Source organism: Eptesicus fuscus, chromosome 21 (genome assembly GCF_027574615.1).
Source record: "Eptesicus fuscus isolate TK198812 chromosome 21, DD_ASM_mEF_20220401, whole genome shotgun sequence".
Lineage (NCBI taxonomy): Eukaryota > Metazoa > Chordata > Mammalia > Chiroptera > Vespertilionidae > Eptesicus > Eptesicus fuscus.
The window spans coordinates 50,251,494-50,271,744 of NC_072493.1; the positions used below are offsets into that span (position 1 = coordinate 50,251,494).

Sequence of the window (20,251 nt, forward strand, 5' to 3'; positions counted from 1 at the left end):
TGAACCCGGGACTCTTCAGTCCACAGGCTGACGCTCTTAACCACTGAGCCAAACCGGTTAGGGTTTGGACACACTTCTGAAATAAAAAAATACTAAGATGCATAATATACACATTTATTGGAGGTTGACTAGTTGTACATGTCAATTTAAAAAATAGATATTTGAATAGGTTGGAGGATTCAATTCTAACCAAACTTTCCCCTCAGGTTCACCTGCCAAATTCTCACAGCTTTTTTTCAATATTTAAAAAATTGTTTTTATTGATTTCAGAGAGGGATGGGGAGATAGAAACATCAATGAGAGAACCATTGATCGGCTGCCTCCTGCACGCCCCACATTGGGAACCGAGCCTGCAACCCTGGCACGTGCCCTTGACGCTCTATACATTGAACCAAACCAGCTAGGGCCACACCTTTTTAAAAAGTATGTATTTTGATTTATTTCTGAGAGGAAAAGAGAGGGGAGAAATAGAAACATCAATGATGATAGAGAATCACTGATCTGCTGCCTCCTACACACTCCGCACTGGAGGTTGAGCCAGCAACCTGGGCATGTGCCCTGACCGGGAATCACATGAGAATTCTTTTACAGTACATGTGTATTACAATTAGCGATAAATCATGGGTATGTTCATATGCAAAAACAACAAAAGACAATCCATAGTGATCCTGTAATGAGATTTCTCCTATTTGAAAATTTAAAATGATGTTTCTCAGACTGCAGCAGGTGCAGAGGGCTTGTTCTCAAACCATCTTTCAACGCCCAACCTGGCGGAGGTCTCTGCAGGTTTTAGAGTGTGGACAAAGAGTGGCCGAATGCTAACCTGACTAGCTCAGGTAAGGCCTGCCGGGGCCTTGCAAATTCAGAGACCTAAACCAGCCATAAAGGATGGTCTAACATTAACTTTTTAACCAGAAGCAGTGCCCGGGTTGTGGGTTCAATCCCCAGTGGGGGGGGGGGGGGGATATACGAGGCAGCAAACAGGTGATTCTGTCATCATTGATGTTTCTCTCTCCCTCCCTTCCTCTCTCTAAAATCAATAAAACATTTTTTAAAAGTATTTGATGGTGGATACTCATGTCCTAGGCCAGTATCTTCCCTGACAAAGGCCCACCTTTCCTCTGAGGCTGTCTGTTGTCTTTTTGCATCTACAATAACATATCTTGGAATGCCAATGTAATTTCCCTTTTCTCCCGAATCCTCAAAGCACAGGCAACACTCTGCAACACCACAGATCCCCACTGCTGTTAATTGTTGACTGTTCACTATCCTGTACCCCAGCTCTGTAAAAAAATGTTTATCATTTTACATTTTGGCCAACAGAATCCGCCCTTCCGGTTCCCTCAATTTGCTTTCTCCTGCCTCCCTAATCTACTAGCTACGGGTTTCATGTAACCAATGTAAAATATGTATCCTCTTCTTTAAAAAAAATTTTTTTATTGATTTCAGAGGGGAAGGCAGAGAGAAAGATAGAAACAGATGAGACTCATTGATTGGCTGCCTCCTGCACACCCCCTACTGGGGATCCAGCAGCCAGACATGTGCTCTTGTCTGGAATCCAACCCAGGACCCTTCAGTCTGCAGGCTAATGCTCTATCCACTGAGCCAAACTGGCCAGGGTTCACTGTTCTTTTAAAAAACACATATAGCCCTAACCGGTTTGGCTCAGTGGATAGAGCGTCGGCCTGCAGACTGAAAGGTCCCAGGTTCTATTCCGGTCAAGGGCATGTACCTTGGTTGCGGGCACATCCCCAGTAGAGGGTGTGCAGGAGGCAGCTGATCGATGTTCCTCTCTCAGCGATGTTTCTAACTCTCTATCCCTCTCCCTTCCTCTCTGTAAAAAAATCAATAAAATATATTTAAAAAAACAAAAAAACACATATAACAAATAAATACATGAGAAAATAGCCAAAATTGATAGCCAATTAGGTTGAACACCTGATCACACATTTTACCCAATATACAGATATATAGCAAATACACATCTGAAAAAATGTCCATAAATCTGTTGGGAAATGCAATCAAATAACAGTGAGGATCACATCAAAGTTATAAAAAGGGTTGAAATCATGATTGACCAAACCAAATATTCTCTAGGATATAGAGGAACTGACTCCCTCATATACGACTGAAAGAATACAAAAAGTATAATCAGTTTATACCACAACTTGCAAATACTGTTAAGTTAAATATTCATATAGTCTAGGACTCAGACTATTCACTGAATTATTGACAAAAGTAAACAAAACATATCTACATAATGATACACATATGCTTGTACCAGCTTTACTTTCTTATTTTTAAAATCTATTTTAGAGAGACAGAAACATACATTTGTTTTTCCAATGTTTATGCATTCATTGGTTGATTCCCCAATGTGCCCTGAAAGGGGATTGAACCCGCAACCGTGACATATCAGGAGAGCACTCTGACAAACTCAGCTACCCAGCCAGGGCCTGGGATTATTTTCAATAGTCAAAAATTAGAAATAACCCAATGTGCATGTACAAAATGAATGGATAAACTAATGGCTTATATATTTGAAGGTAATATATTCAAAGATAATATTTCTCTGGAAAAAAATGATGAGGTACTAACACATCATTAAATACATCTTCAACTATTTATGCAATAGAACTGAAGGCAGAAAATCCACTTTTATTGCCACCATATAAATTCCATGAAATGCAAAGTCAGCTATTAAAATGAAAAGTAAATTAATGGCAAGGAGAGATTACAAAAGGACATGAAGTAAATAGTAACACATATGGTAAGTATTATGACTATGGTGATGGTTTCAGCTTAATACATGTCAAAATTCTTCAGATACTATACTTAAAATGTCATTTACCACATGTATATTATACCATACTAATAAAGATTTTTAAAAATGTCTCAAGATAAAAAAATTATCTTCAACTCTTTAAAAATACAGTTTGCAACTCTATATTCAATCCACGTACTCATACCCTCTTGGGATCAGTCTTGCTTAGTGACAAGTATATCAAACAATGCTGGCTGGGTAACAATGTCCTCTCCCTGGAATATGACCCCTTTTCGTTATCTTTGATTTTCTGCCTGGGCACCAGTGGTCTAGAGATGAACATCTAAGACCCTATAGAAATTCACAGACACACACACACACACACACACAAAATTTTTTTAAGTGTTGACATTTTCTTTTATTTTTAAAAATATATTTTCATTGATTTCACAGAGGAGGAAAGATAGAAACATCAATGATAAGAGAATCATTGATCGGCTGCTACCTTCTGCATGCCCCACACTGGGGATCGAGCTAGCAACCTGGGCAGGTTCCCTGAGCGGGAATCAAACCATGACCTCCTGGTTCATAGATCGACACTCAACCACTGAGCCATGCTGGCCGGGCCACAAAATTTTTTGTAAAAGATAGCAACAGAAACATCAATGATAAGAATCAACCCTAGCCTGTGTGGCTCAGTGGGTAGAGCGTCAGCCTGTGGACCAAAGGTTCCTGGGTTCAATTCTGCATGTACCTTGGTTGCAGGCTCCTTCCCGATGGTCAGGGCCCATGCAGAAAGCAACCAGTAGATGTGTTTCTCTCACATCGATATTTCTCTTTCCCGCTCTCTAAAAAAAGATCAATGGTGTCCTAGCTGGCTTGGCTCAGTGGATCGAGTCGGCCTGCCAACCGAAGGGTCCCAGGTTCAATTCCGGCCGAGGGCACATATCTGGGTTGTGGGCTAGATCCCCAGTGGGGGATGTGCAGGAGGCAGCTATCTCTTTCTCCTTCTTCCTCTCTGAAATCAATAAATCAATATTTTTCCATTGTATATATATATATGATCAATGGAAAAATATCCTTGGGTGAGGGTCAACAAAAAATAAAAAATAAAATGATGAGAATTATTGATTGGCTGCCTCCTGCACACACCCTACTGGGGATCTAGCTCACAAGCCAGGCATGTGCCTTGACCAGGAATCAAACTGTGACCTCCTGGTTCATAGGTTGATGCTCAACCACTGAGAAACACTGGCCAGGCCTAAAAATCTTTTGATTTTATGAAAATGCCTTAAGTCACAGCAGATAAACATGCCTGGAGACACTCAGATTTGTGTCCACACTGATACATTCTTTTCCGCAGAAACATTTCTGGACGCACGTTTAGGAGGGGCACGTTCCATCCAGTTGGATGCAGTCTCCAACAATACCAACTGGGCCAGTGATTGTGCAGCAGGCATGGCTCTCCCTACCCCTTCATCCCACGGCCAGTCACCGTCAGCCACGTGACTGTGCACGTCAGGGCGCAGGGCTGTTAGTAAGAACGTGGAAAATACTTCCCTCCAGAACCACTGGCACACCTTGTGCACAAGGCGACTCAATGCTGCTCCCAGAAGCACCTGGGGCTGCAACCCCTGGCCCCCCTCAGGGCGCTTCCTGAGGCTCCTGAGTCCACAGCATTTAGGCTTCACAGGACCACAAGCCCTGCATCTTCCCTCAAAAGACGTGAACAGTAATGCAAATCTGCCAAAACCTGGAGAGCTAGTCTGTCCCAGGCCGTTCCCTGTAATACAGAGAAACTTTGAGGCCCCTCCCATAAAAAGTTGTTTGTAGAACCCAAATTTGCTTATAAATCACGCCACACATTAACTAGTATGCCCCAGATTGAAGAGTACTTAAAACAGCAAGATACTCGTTCTTTTACAAACCCAAGGGCCCGGACCTGGTACTTCTTGCATTGGTGACTTGGAAACTGGAAATGTTCGCCACAGGTGTCCAGGGCAACCAGGCCCCTGAAAAAGTCCTTCTCAAGCCGCCAGCTGAATTCCAACGACATTCTCCGGGTTATCGCCGCATTCGGTCCATTCCCCAACTATTCAGAGTGAACAGAACGCAGACCCCCGAGGGCTCAGGCTACTCCTAATTTCCTCCAACAAACCAAGCAGCAGAGTAAGCGGCCCTGAGCGCGTTAGTGCGGTGACTGGTGCGAAATGTGGAATCTAGATGTTATAGCTCAGTGGTCGGCAAACTCATTAGCCAACAGAGCCAAATATCAACAGGACAACGATTGAAATTTCTTTTGAGAGCCAAATTTTTTAAACGTAAACTTCTTCTAATGCCACTTCTTCAAAATAGACTCACCCAGGCCGTGGTATTTTGTGGAAGAGCCACACTCAAGGGGCCAAAGAGCAGCATGTGGCTCGCGAGCCGCAGTTTGCCGACCACGGTTATAGGTGAAACATCTTCGACCAGAGACATCTGTAGTGACGTAAATCTGGCAAGAGATGTGTGTCGATCAGAAAGTGCAACGTAGACACGTATGCTTCCCACAGAACTAAAACTACAGGGAACCTCCCTACGGTTGCTTTATGCCTGAGATTAAATTCAGGCAAATGGAACCTCAGAGTGTCCTCCAGTGTTATTAACACTGAGAACAAAAAACACAAGCCAACAAACAAAACCGCCTTAGAGGGCCTACCCATCTAAGGCCTTCCTCCAGTGTGAACTCGCGTGTGCTGAGAGAGGTTAGATTTTCGGCTAAAAGATTTGCCACATTCAATGCACTCAAAAGGCCGTTCTCCTGTGTGAACTCTCTGGTGATATTGGAGGGTGGAACGGGAAGTAAAAGATTTCCCACATTCACTGCATTCATAAGGCCTTTCTCCCGTGTGAGCTCTCTGGTGAATAATGAGGTGAATCCTTTGGGTAAAAGACTTCCCACATTGACTGCACTCATGAGGCTTTTCTCCTGTGTGAACTCTACGGTGTCGAATGAGTATTGAGCTATTTGTAAAAGACTTCTCACATTCACTGCACTTGTAAGGCCTTTCTCCTGTGTGAACTCTCTGATGATATCCAAGGGCAGAGACGGAAGTAAAAGACTTCCTACATTCATTACACTCATAAGGCCTTTCTCCAGTGTGAATTCTCCTGTGTTTAGAGAGGTACGAATTCTGGCTAAAGGTTCTCCCACAGTCAGTACACTCGTAAGGTTTTTCTCCAGTGTGAACCCTCTGGTGTTGATTCAACTGGGAACTATCCCTGAAAGATTTCCCACATTCATTGCAGTCAAAAGGCCTTTCTCCTGTGTGAACTCTCTGATGACAACGGAGGGCGGAGCTAGAGATAAATGATTTCTCACATTCACTGCACTCATAAGGCTTTTCTCCAATGTGAACTTTCTGATGATAACGAAGGGAGGAGCCAGAGGTAAAGCATTTTCCACATTCACGACACTCGTAAGGCCTCTCTCCTGTGTGAACTCTCTGATGTATATTGAGATGGTTTCTTTGGGTGAAAGTTTTCCCACATTCACTGCATTCGTAAGGCCTTTCTCCTGTGTGAACTCTGCGGTGTCGAATGAGTATTGGTCCATTGGTAAAAGTTTTCCCACATTCACTGCACTCATAGGGTTTTTCTCCAGAGTGAACTCTCTGATGATAACAGAGGGCAGAGCCAGAGGTGAAAGATTTCCCACATTCACTACATTCAAAAGGCTTTTCTCCAGTGTGAACTCTCTGGTGTTGGGACAGATAAGATTTGTGGCTAAAGGATTTTCCACATTCACTGCACTCATAAGGCCTTTCCCCTGTGTGAATTCTTCGGTGTATAATGAGGTGATTTATTTGAGTAAAAGATTTCCCACAATGACTACACTCATATGGTCGTTCTCCTGTATGAACTCTCTGATGATAACGGAGGCCAGAGCTAGAGGTAAAAAACTTCCCACATTCATTGCATTTATAAGGTTTTTCTCCACTATGAACTCTCTGATGGTAACGAAGGGCAGAGCTAGAAGTAAAAGATTTCCCACATTCACTGCACTCGAAAGGCCTTTCTCCTGTATGAACTCTCCCATGTTCAATAAGGTCAGAATTCCGTTTAAAGCATTTCCCGCATTCGGTGCACTCAAAACTCATTTCTCCAGAATAAACTGTCTGTTGTTGTGGAATAAGAGCAGAGCTTTGCCTGAAAGATGGTGCACATTCACAACAGACGTAACAACTTTCTCCAGTGTGGCTTCTCTGAGGATAAATGAGGACAAATTTTTGGTTAAAGGATTTCCCACATTTGCCGCACTTGTGCTGCCTCGCCGCAGAATGAATTCTTCGGTGTTGGGTGAAGGCTGAGCTTCCCCTAAAGGACTTCCCACAGTCTTCACAGACATGAATTCTGTCATCATTGTGGACGCTCTGGTGAATTACAAAGGAGGATTTGTACCTGAATCTTTTCCCACACTCACGGCACACAAAACACTGTTTTTTAACGTGCACTCCCGAGTCCTGCGCGTGTGTGTGTTTAGGACTGAAGGCCTTCTCACATTCGTCCCTAGAACAGTTACTTTTTCTGTGCTGAGAAGCCCCCCTGCATTTGGAGATTTTGTTTGGCTTCTCTCTGGTGTGCGTGGCCTGTGGGAGATGTCCTGGGGAGGTCAGGCGGTCCTTCCCAACCCCCTCACGGGTAGAGGGCTGCCGTGACTCCTGGAAATCGCAGCTCTTTGCCAACGAGGGTCTATCCGCAGTGCTCACCAAGAGTTTCTCTCCCCTGAGCTGCTCCTGGTCGTGCTGACAGTTTGCACTGAAATAAAATTGTTTTCCACATGCCCCACACCTCAGTCTGTGTAGTGTTTCCTGGTGCTCAGTCAAATGGAAGATATCTGTCAAGACTGGACCACACATCTCACAGGGGTGGGTCTTCTGGGAAGACTGAGATTCCCTGGAAGTCCTGGCTTGTGATGCTCCCACAGGAATGCTCTGTTCAAAAGGTGCCTCCACATTCTTTGTTCCACAGCAGCAACCTAAAGGCAAAGAAATGATGGTAAATTACACGCTGACTTTATTGGCAAGGGGCAACCCAACCACCAATGTGTAAATCTTCAACAAAAAAAAATAGAGCAGGGCCAAGACCGGTTTGGCTCAGAGGATAGAGCGTCGGCCTGTGGACTGAAGGGTCCCGGGTTTGATTCCGGTCAAGGGCATGTACCTTGGCTGCAGGCACATCCCCAGTGGGGGGTGTGCAGGAGGCAGCTGATCGATTTTTCTCTCTCATCGATGTTTCTGACTCTGTCCCTCTCCCTTCCTCTCTGTAAAAAATCAATAAAATATATTTTTTAAAAAAAGAGCAGGGCTTTCCCTGCCGCAGTGGAGTTGCGCGGAGGCGGAGGCTTGGGTGCATTCAAGATTCGGCTCTACCCATAACCCACCGCCATGGCCGAGGAAGGCATTGCTGCTGGAGGTGTAATGGACGTTAATCCTGCTTTGCAAGAGCTGCTGAAGACCGCCCTCATCCACGCCGGCCTCGCGGGCGGAATTCGCGAAGCTGCCAAAGCCTTAGACAAGCGCCACGCCCACCTTTGTGTACCTGCATCCACCTGTGATGAGCTACGAACGTCAAGTTGGTGGAGGCTCTTTGTGCTGAACACCAAATCCACCTAATCAAGGTCGCCGACAACAAGAAACTGGGGGATGGGTGGGCCTCTGGAAAATGGACAGAGAGGGAAAACCCCGTAAAGCGGGGGGCTGCAGCTGCGTGGTGGTTAAGGACTATGGCAAAGAGTCTCAGGCAAAGGATGTCATCGAGGAGTAAGTACTTCAAACGCTGGGAATGAACAAATAAACTTGGCTTTTGTTTAAAATAATAAAAAGAGCAGGGATAACTATGATTATGTCAGACAACATGACTTTAAGTCAAAAACCGTCACAAGTGACGAAGAACTTCTTTACATAATGATAAAGCTGACAGGTCATCAAGAAAATGTAACTGTTATAAGTATATATGCACCCAATATCAGAACACCTAACTGTATTTAGGAAGTACTAACTGATCTGAAGAAAGAAATGGACAGCAATGCAATAATAGTTGGTGACTTCAATACTCCACTTTCAACAATGGATAGATCACCCAGACAGAAATATCAGTAAAAGAATATCAAACCTGAACTTTTCTTAAGAGCAAATGGACCTGGTCCTGGCCAGGTAGCTCATTTGGTTACAGTGTGGTCCTGATATGCCAAGATTGCAGGTTCAATACCTGGTCAGGGTACATACAAGAATCAACCAATGAATTTATGCATAAATAAGTGGGACAAAAAAAAAATCAATATTTCTCCCTCTGCCCCTTGTAAAATCAATAAATAAAAAATTTAAAAACACATATATACAGAACATGCAGCAGTATATGATATAACAAATCATGTTAGGTCCCAAAACAAGTCTTAACATGTTAAGCGCCCAGTCAGTCACCGGGGACTGACATTATACTTTCTGTCTGGAAGACAAAACAGGTTGGGCGCTTAACGTGTTAAGAAACTTAAGAAGGCTGAAATCATATCAAATATCTTTTCCAAACAAAATGGCATGATACTGGAAATCATCAGAGAAAGAAAGCTGGAAAATACCAAATATGTAAAATTTAAGCAACAAACTCTTGAAAAATCAATGGGTCAAAGACATAAAAAATACATATTCAGACAAATGAAAATGGAAACATAACACACCAATAGAAAAATATCCAGTGTTCTTGGACTGAAAGAATAAATATTGTTATGTCCATTTTACCCAAGTAATCTCCCCAGTGTGATCTACAGATTCTATGTAATTCATATCAGAATTCCAATGACATTTTTCATGGATACAGAAAAAAAAACCCCACTTGACTTGAGATAATGAACATAGTGGACAGATGACGTGTTATAGAATTGAAACCGGTATTATTTTGTTAACCAGAGTCACCCCAACAAATTCAATAAGAAGGGAGGGGATCCTAAAATCCGCATGGAACCACACACAAAAAATCCAAATAGCCAAAGCAATCTTTTAAAAAAATATACGCATATGTTTTTATTGATTTCAGAGAGGAAGGGAGAGGGAGAGAGAGACAGAAACATCAACAATGAGAATCACTTATTGGCAACCCAGGCATGTGCCCTGACTGGGAATGGAATCATGATCTCCTGATTCATAGGTTGACGCCAGCTAGGCAGCAATCGAGAGAGAGAGAGAGAGAGAGAGAGAGAGAGAGAGAGAGAGAGAGAGAGAAAAGAGAGAGAAAGAGAGAAAGAGGAGAGAGAGAGAGAGAGATAGAAAGAAAGAAAGAAAGAAAGAAAGAAAGAAAGAAAGAAAGAAAGAAAGAAAGAAAGAAAGAAAGAAAGAAAGAAAGAAAGGCAAAAACACAAAGCTAAAGCCATCATCGCACTTCCTATCTCAAAATATTGCAAAGCTGTAAGTAATCAAAACACTGTGGCAGTGGCATACAAAGAGACCAACAGAAAACAGCAGAGCCCGGAAACAAACACAGGCATCTGTGGTCACATAACCTTTGACCAGGGACCCAAGAACACACAATGAGGAAGGACAGTCTCTTCAATGAATGACGATGAGCCCTGGCCAGGTTCTCACATGGTTACAGCATCATCCCAACACACCAGGGTTGCGGGTTCGATCCCAGGTCAGGGCACATACAAGAATCAATCAATTAATGCATAAATAAGTGCAACAACTAATTGATGTTTCTCTCTCTCTCTAAGATCAATAAGGAAAAATAAACAAGGGATGAGATAAATGGATAATTATCATGTGCAAAAATTAAAAGTAACTTGAACGTAAAAAATATTTAAGACCTGAAATTGTTAAACTTTTAGAAGAAAATGTAAAGGAAAAGCTCCTTGACATTGGTGTTGGCAATGATGTTTTTGGATATGAAAGCAACAGCACAGACAACGAAAGCAAAAATAAGCAACTGGGTTACATGAATCCAAAAAGCTTCTACACAGCAAGAGGCATAATCAACAAAATAAAAAGGCAACCTAAGAAACAGGAAAAAATATTTCCAAAAGATGTATCTAATAAGGGGTTAATATCAAGAATATATAGCCAAAACCGGTTTGGCTCAGTGGATAGAGCGTCGGTCTGCGGACTGAAAGGTCCCAGGTTTGATTCCAGTCAAGGGCATGTACCTTGGTTGCGGGCACATCCCCAGTAGGAGGTGTGCAGGAGGCAACTGATCGATGTTTCTCTCTCATCGATGTTTCTAGCTCTCTATCCCTCTCCCTTCCTCTCTGTAAAAAGCATAAAAATATATAAAAAAAAAAAAAAAGAAGAAAAGAAAAAAAAAAAAAGAATATATAGCTCTGACTGGTATGGCTCAGTTGTTTGTAGTGTTGTCCCATGCACTGAAAGGTCACAGGTTTAATTCCCAGTCAGGGCACATACCTGGGTTGCAGGCTCGATCCTCTGCCCCAGGTGGGGAATGAGTGTGAGAGGCAGCCCCATCCATGTTTCTCTCTCTCTCTCTCTCTCTCTCTCTCTCTCTCTCTCTCTCTCTCATCCTCCCTCCTATCTCTCTAAAGAAATAAATCAATGAACCTGTCCTCAGGTGAGGGGGGAAAAAAAAATCCAGAATCCTACCTAATAATAGACAAATATGCAAATTGACCATACCTCTGACACACCCACAAACCATGCCCACCATCCAATCAGAGTGACTATGCAAATTAACCCAACCAAGATGGCTACAGTCACAGAGAGCAAGGTTTCCTAGGTAACAGAGCAAGCCAAGCTTTCCGAGAGCTGTTGCAGGCCTAAGCCTCCACTCAAGCTACAAAGTTTCAATTATAGAAGGTAAACAAATTCAAACAGAAATGGCGGCAGAATGGAGCTTGAGAGAGCAGGCCAGGGTTGCCCCGGCAACATGGAAAGCAAAGCTTTCCGCACACCCTGGCCGGGCCCACCCGCTTAAGGCAACAAAGTTTCAATTATAACCCCAACAGAAATGGCTGCTGGCCACGGAGGGAGCCCCAGGCTTGGCTCCGCTCCAGGCTACAAAGTTTCACTTGTAGAAGGAAAATAAATTCCAGATACCAGGGCCTCCGCTTGGGTTGCCAGGGGGCACGGTCGGCCTGCAAACCACCACAGGTCCCTCGCTCAGGCCGCCCCACGCCCCAAGGGAACCCCACCCTGATCAGGGACACCCTTCAGGGCAAACCAGCTGGCCCCCACCTCTGTACCAGGCCTCTATCCTATCTAATAAAAGAGTAATATGCAGATTGATCATCACTGCAACACACAATATAGCCTCCCCCATGTGGACACAAGATGGCCACCACAAGATGGCCAGCAGGAGAGGGCAGTTGCGAGGCACCCGGCCTGCAAGGGAGGGCAGTTGATAAGGACCAGGCCTGCAAGGGAGGGCAGTTGAGAGGGAACAGGCCTGCAAGGGAGGGCAGTTGGAGGTGATCAACCCTGCAGGAGAGGGCAGTTAGGTGTGACCAGGCCGGCAGAGGAGGGAAGTTGGGGGCAAACAGGCTGGCAGCAGAGTGGTTAGGGGGTGATCAGGCTGGCAGGCAGAAGTGGGTAGGGGCAATCAGGGAGGCAGGCAGGCAAGCAGTTGGGAGCCAGCAGTCCTGGATTGTGAGAGGGATGTCCAGCTGCCCGTTTAGGCCCGATCCTACTGGGATCGGGCCTAAACGGGCAGCTGGACATCCCTTGAGGGGTCCCAGATTGGAGAAGGTACAGGCTGGGCTGAGGGACAACCCCCCTCCGTGCACGAATTTCGTGCACCGGGCCTCTAGTGTATATATAAAAAAACTCACACAATTCAACAAAAGAATAATTCAATTAAAAATGGCAAAGGAAGTCTACAGACATTTATTCAAAGACATACAAATGGCGAAGAGATACCACAAAGATGCAAATTCAAACCACAATGAGATACTACCTCACAGCTGTTAGGATGGCTACTAACAAAAAAACAAAACCAGAGATAAAAAGTGTTAACCAGGATGTGAAGAAAAGGAAACCTTTGTACACTGTAGGACTGCACCTCAATACAGCCACTAAACCAACTGTAGGGAAGTTCCTCAAAACATTCAAAATAGAACTACCATATGGCCCAACAATCCCACTTCTATTATACTTTATCCAACAGAAACAAAAATCAGTATCGCAAAGAGATATTCACAGGCCTATGTTTACTGCAGCGTTATTCTTAATAGCCATGGTAAGAAATTACCTAAAGCATCTGTCAACAATCGAATGGATAAAGTCTAATACACACACACACAGAATGGAGTATTATTCAGCCATAAAAAGAAAATCATGCATTTGTAACAACATCAATGAACCTGAAGGGCATAATGCAAAGTGAAATAAGCCATGTGGAATCTTAAAAAAAGAGTTGAATCAGCCAAAACTGGTTTGGCTCAGTGGATAGAGCATCGGCCTGCGGACTGAAAGGTCCCAGGTTCGGTTCCGGTCAAGTGCATGTACATTGGTTGCGGGCACATCACCGGTAGGGGGTGTGCAGGAGGCAGCTGGTCGATGTTTCCCTCTCATCGATGTTTCTAACTCTCTATCCCTCTCCCTTCCTCTGTAAAAAAATCAAAAAAAAAGAAAAGAAAAGAAAAAAAAGAGTTGAATCATAAAAACAAAAAGAATGCCAGGGACTAGGGGTTAAGGGAAATGGGGAGATATTGGTGAGTTACAAAATTAAGTTCTGAGGCTCTAATGTAAAACGTGGTGACTACAGTTAAAAATGCTGTACTGTATACTCGAAATGTGCTAAGAGCACACATTAAAAAGGTAAATACAATAGTCTGCTCCAATCAGTGGTGATGCATTCCAAGAAGCCAGGAGTAGTATCCAGCCCCGTACATAAGGTGGTGGATTCAGTAATTTGATTGCACTAATCATTTCACAATGTATATGTACAATAAATCATATTATAACATTTTAAATATGTACAATAGTATTTGTCAGTTATACCTCAATAAAGCCAGAAAAAAATATCTAAATACTACAAATAGAATCATACAGGATAGTCTTTTTTTTTTTTTTAATATATATTTTATTGATTTATTACAGTGAGGAAGAGAGAGGGATAGAGAGCCAGAAACATCGATGAGAAAGAAACATCGATCAGCTGCCTCCTGCACACCCCCCACTGGGGATGTGCCCGCAACCAAGGCACATGCCCTTGACCGGAACCGAACCCGGGACCCCCCAGTCCGAAGGCCGACGCTCTATCCACTGAGCCAAACCGGCCTCGGCCATACAGGATAGTCTTAAAAAATAACCCATGGAGCCCTAGCTGGCTTGGCTCAGTGAATAGAGCATTGGCCTGCAGAATGATCCCGGGTTCGATTCCAGACAAGGGCACATGCCCGGGATGTAGGCTCGATCCCCAGCAGGGGGCATGCAGAAGGCAGTCATCACTGATGTTTCTCTCTCTCTCTCCCTTCCTCCCTGAAATCAATAAAAAATATTAGAATAAATAAATAAAATAAAATAAAAAATTACCTATGGGACTGGTAAGTAATGACCATGATGATGCCTGTAACTGCAGCATAGGCAAGCACCAGAAAAGGTCAAATAAAAAAAAAAGGGGGGGGGGGGACTGAAGTGCCATCTACCTGGATACGGGGCCCAGCCGGGCTAAGGGAAAACAAGGTGGTCATCAGGCTCCTATGCGAGTTCAGCACAGCCTGCATCCAGGTGCAGGGGGAGATGACGGCCCTGCAGACAAGCAGGCCCTACCAAGGACAGCGACTGCCCAGAGAACCGGGAGGCAAGCAGTGCCCACGGTCCACGTGTGAGGCCAGGGCACCCCCCGGGGGAAGGGGACGTGGGGAAAGGCAAAGGCCAGTCCGGGTCACCGGGGAGAGGGATGGTCTTTTTTTTTTAGTTTCTTTATTGATTAAGGTGTCACATATTTGTCCTCATCCCCCCATTCCCATCCCCCACCCCTCCCCACGGATGCCCCCACCCCCTGTTGAACTTAACCATTGGTTAGGCTCATATGCATGCACACAAGTCCTTTGGTTGATCTCTCCCCCCTCCCCCCCACCCTCCCCTACCCTCCCTCTGAGGCCCGATAGTCTGATCGATGCCTCCTTGTTTCTGGGTCTGTTCTTGTTCATCAGTCTATGTTGTTCATCATTTGAGAGGGATGGTCTTACCCTGAGAGGACACAAGGGCAAAGTTCTCCAGCATCACATCGAGGTACAGGCTTCTCTGAGCCTCAGGAAGGAGGCGCCACTCCTCCCTGGAGAAGTGCAGAGCGACATCCCCAAAGGCTACGCGGTCCTGTCAGGATAAAACAAACAAACCATGAGCAGCGTCTCCCGGTACCAACGCCTCACACATCTTCCCCTGGCTCATCGGCTCTGGGGCCGTGGTCGGCAAACTCATTAGCCAACGGGCCAAATGTCAGCAGTACAACGATTGAAATTTCTTTGGAGAGCCAAATTTTTTAAACTTAAACTTCTTCTAACGCCACTTCTTCAAAATAGACTCGCCCAGGCTGTGGTATTTTGTGGAAGAGCCACACTCAAGGGGCCAAAGAGCCGCGGTTTGCCGACCACGGCTCTAGGGCTCCACCTCCGAGGAGACACCAGGCCCTGGCGCCAGTGAGGCTATCTGCTCACAGTGCCAGTCACCACGTTCTCGCTCTCAGCAACAGCCCGGCGGAGGTGGGGGGGGCGGAGGGGAGGACGCAGATAAATGCTGTCTGCGCTCTGAGCCGGGCCTGCACCCTCCTGAGAAACAGTTCACCGGGGTTTCCCACTTTGTGCCTCTAAGACAGCCATACATGTGATCGCTTGTTCCGTCCAGCAGCTCTGCCACCTTCTGATCCAACCACAGGCAGATCTCCGGACTCAACCATGCACCTGGCACAGGGCACCCCAAGCGTGCACAGCCCCGGTCCCCTGAGGGGCTCCCGCCACGAAAAGCCCCAATGAGACCTGCCTCTGATACGCACTGCAATATTCGCCACCCAGAACCACGTGTGATTTCAGGTAACAACCACCCCCTTCTATTTCCTGCACGGTCCTCGATGTCCCCACCGCAGCCACAGTCCTCCTCCCTCCCCCCACCTCCCCTACAGGGACACTGACACAATGCCCACATTTGTCCCAGACTTTATCCCCTGGCAAGGTATAACTCCCCAGATTCCATGCAAACTCACCACAAAACCCTGACCGGTTTGGCTCAGTGGATAGAGCGTCGGCCTGTGGACTGAAGGGTCCCGGGTTCGATTCCAGTCAAGGGCATGTACCTTGGTTACAGGCACATCCCCAGTAGGGGGTGCAGGAGGCAGCTGATAGATGTTTCTCTCTCATCGATGTTTCTAACTCTCTATCCCTCTCCCTTCCTCTCTGTACAAAATCAATAAAATATATATTTTTAAAAAATGGATTTATTTTGAGAATCCCAAACACACAAAATCATGGGTTGATCCAGATCAACCATCAACATCGACGGCCTCCATTGCTTCAGCCGCTGAGACCAGAAATCCTGAGGTTGTTCCCAACTCCTCCTTTTTCCCTCACCCACAACACCCGAAAACCTACATGGCCCGTCTTTAAAAATGGACCCAGAATCCAACTTCTTCCACCTCCACCGTCACCACTCCTGTCCCGCAACTTCCGACTGGATCGGAGCAGCCGCCTCCCCCTGGGCTCTGACTCCTCCCTGAGCCCTGTAATCTGTCCTCCATGTGCAGCCAAAGAAACCTGTTACATCCCGGAGACCAGCTCCTTCTGGTCCAAACCTCCATCTGCCTCCACAGCAGATGCCCCACTTCTTAGGCAGCTACCTTACAGGCATGATCACTGACCCCCCGCCCCCTTGCTCTTCTTTTCAAAAGTATATTTCTTTATTGACTTCAGAGAGGAAGAAAAAGGGAGATAGAAACATCAATGATGAGAATCACTGATCTGCTGCCTCCTGCACGCCCCCTACTGGGGATAGAACCCACAACCCAGGCCTGTGCCCTTGGCCGGAATCGAAGCCGGGACCCTTCAGTCTGCAGGCTGACGCTCCATCCACTGAGCCAAGCCGGGTAGCACCTCCCCCCCCCCCCACACACACACTCTTTATTCTTAAAGAGAACGGAGACCGGCCCTGGCAGGGTGGCTCAGCTGGTTGGAGCACCGTCCTTTATGCCAACAGATTGCAGGTACGGACCTAGTTTGGGGGTTTGATCCCTGGTCCATATTATCAAACAGATTGCAGGTACGGACCTAGTTTGGGGGTTTGATCCCTGGTCCATATTATCAAACAGATTGCAGGTACGGACCTAGTTTGGGGGTTTGATCCCTGGTCAGGACGTGGAGGGGATCGATGTTTCTCACATCAACGTTTCTCTCTCTCAAGTCAATAAACATATCCTTGGGTGAGGACTGAAAAACAAATTATTAAAATAAAAAAGTAAAAATAGAAAAAGGAAATGGAGATCTGCACTGCCTACTGCAGTGGTCGGCAAACTCATTAGTCAACAGAGTCAACTATCAACAGGACAACGATTGAAATTTCTTTTGAGAGCCACGTTTTTTAAACTTAAACTATATAGGTAGGTACCTTGTTATTAACTTAATTAGGGTACTCCTAAGCTGGCCTTTGCTAAAAACTCAAGGGGCCAAAGAGCCGCATGTGGCTCGCGAGCCGCAGTCTGCCGACCACTGGCCTACCGTATTCCCAGCTTCGTGGCACCTCCAAGCATTTGCACCTGCTGGTGTCTGCCCCGGGTTAACCTCCCACACCTGGGAGCCCCTTCACGTCACCTATGCCCCGTCCCTCAGGACACAGGGATTGGGGGTATCCCAAGGGTCCCCACATCCAAGAGATGGGAAAATACCAAGGGGAGAGTTTGCAGACACCCCGACCTCAGACAGGCTCAGGGATCACTAAAGGTCTCAGAACCAACAGCTTGGGAAACACGAAAGCGTCAGAACCTGGCGATCCCAGACATCACCCGGGTGGTGTCAGGACCTCGGAGGGGCTGGGACACCCTGTCCTTCCTTGTGTGGGTGCTGAAGTGGCTTTTCAACCTTGGGGATCCGTGGGAAGACGCAGACAACCACCCAGGCGCCAAGGGAGCGGGCTGCCGCTGAACCCCCGGCCGCCCTGGAGTCGGTGCCCTCCGTGCTGCCCGTGTCAGCTGTGACCTTAGGCGAGAACGCAAGTGGCTGGGCGAGCACAGTGGCGGTGGCGGGAGCGGGCCTAAGCCATCAGTCCGACATCCCCCTTGGGGCTCCTCACTCCCATCCTACTTGCTCTCTCTCTGAGCAGCTTTTTTTTTCTTGTTGTTTCTGAGCCGCTTTTGTAAAACATTAAAAGGCCTGTCACAGCCCTGACCAGTCTGGCTCCGTGGATAGAGTCTGCCCTGCGGACGGAAGGGTCCCAGGTTCGATGTGTTTTTCTCACATTGATATTTGTCTGTCTTTCCCTCGCTCTAAACATCAATGGAAAAATATCCTCGGGTGTAGATTAAACAATCCTATATAATAAAAGCCTAATACGCTAAGTGTCCGGTCGTTCAACCAATCAAAGTGTAATATGGGAATGCTAGGCTGAGGCTGCTCAACCGCTCACACGACGGGCACTGACCACCAGGGGGCAGACGCTCTGATGCTCCCACTGGTAGGTTAGCTTGCTGCTGGGGTCCAGCTGATCCAGACTGAGGGAGACGGGATGGACACCCTGTGGAGCCGTCCTGCAGTCCCTCCCCAGCTGGCCAACCTCCCATGTCCTTCCCTGGCCCTGATGGTGCACGGGTGGGGTCCCGCAGCCTGGCCTGCCCCCTCTTGCAATCCGGGACCCCTGGGGGATGTCAGCGGGCCGGTGTTGGCCCCAAAGCTATGTCTCGCACTGACCACCACGGGGCAGACGCTCGATGCAGGAGCTGCCCCCTGGTGGTCAGTGCGATCCCACAGGGGGAGCGCTGCTCGGCCAGTAGCTGGGCGAGGGCAGTGGCGGTGGCGGGAGCGGGCCTAAGCCATCAGTGGGACATCCCCCAAGGGCTCCCCGGGCTGAGGGGGATGCTCTCGCCCCCCAGTGACCACTCCCCGCCCCCCCCCCCCGCGTGCACAAATTTTGTGCACCGGGCCTGTGGTAAGTGCATAAAAAGGCCTGTCCCGCAAGGGTCCCTCTTCCGGTCACAAACTCCCATGATGCGCCAGCCCTGCCGGCCCAGACGCCAGTCAGTCCCTTGCGCGCGGGAAAGAGGAGCCCAGGTTCCCGGATGCTCCCGGCTCAGCCGCCCCTGCGCGGCTCCCCGGCGACCCCTCAGCCCCTCCCCACCTCCTGCCCCCGTCACACCGGGCCGACGCGGGGCCTGGGCGGCAGGAGGGGCGGGCGCCCGCCCCCGGGCTGCAGGGTTGGGGGGTGGGGCGGCGGGGAGGCCCGGGGGACGCGCTCACCTCATCCGGGCGCCTCGGCGCGGCCGCCGCCATCGGGCTCTGCGGGCGGGGGCGGCCCGGGTCGGCGGTCCCGGTCCCTGTCAGTCCCCGGAGGAGCCTCCGGCCTCACCCCCGCGTCTGCGCGGCGGAAACCAGGACTCTGGCGCCTTCCCGGTTCCAGCGGGTCCTCTGGGCCCACGATCCCCAGCCTCCGACGCGATGAAAGGGTCCGTGAGGAGCCAAGTGACCGCCACGGGAGAGGCCGGAAGTCCCGCCTTGGCGGGATCCGCAGACCGGAAGTGCCTCGTCCTGAGCCGCCATTGGCTCATCATCTCTGTCTCTCGCGCACAGACACCTGGGTAATGTAGTCCCCAGAGCCCCGGGCACCAGAAGGAATGTGTTCCCGCCTGGGTCAGAGAATGGGCCGGCCTGAGGAATGCTCAGAAATGGTGAGGGGCCCGGCGGGTGGTGCTCAGTGGATAGAGCGTTGGCCTGCGGACTGAAGGGTCCCGGGTTCGATTCCGGTCGAGAGCACACACCCCGTTGTGGCTTCATCCCCAGTAGGGGGTGTGCAAGAGACAGCAGATCAATGCTTCTCATCATTGATGTTTCTCTCTCTCCCTTCCTCTCTGAAATCAATAAAAAAATTTTTTTTTTAATAAATGGTGAAGGAAAGAGGGCAGACTGGAAGGGGATGTGTATCAAGTGGGTGTACTTTTAACTTTTCCAATATGTATTATAAAGCCTGTTGCTTTTGTTTAGAAAATGTGGGGGTGTGGACTTGTGTGCCTATGCGTACAATTATTGCTATTTCCTCGTTTTCATATTCCACTTCCCATTCTCTATAATGCAGGAGTTACCAATGACTGTTTCCTCCCAGCAATCATTTCTACTTGTTAGTACACGTTTACAATCCCCAAATTGTACGTTTTCAAGTCTGATGCTCCCTAAGTTTTAATCCCAATTACTCACTTGTTACTTAATAACTTACTATTAATGAAAACAAGCAGAACATTATTATGGACTTGAAGTAAATGATGCTATAGTAAGTCCGAATTTGAACAGTCTGGGATCATATAAATTTTACGTGT

At 47.3% G+C, this 20,251-nt stretch overlaps 2 pseudogenes; one reads left to right on the top strand and one right to left on the bottom strand.

Moving 5' to 3' along the window:
* Window positions 1–5,791: 5,791 nt before the first annotated feature.
* LOC129147092 (zinc finger protein 345-like) lies at window positions 5,792–6,947 on the bottom strand (annotated as a pseudogene).
* A 1,180-nt stretch (window positions 6,948–8,127) lies between these two features.
* On the top strand, window positions 8,128–8,569 carry LOC103304671 (40S ribosomal protein S12-like; annotated as a pseudogene).
* Window positions 8,570–20,251: the final 11,682 nt, after the last annotated feature.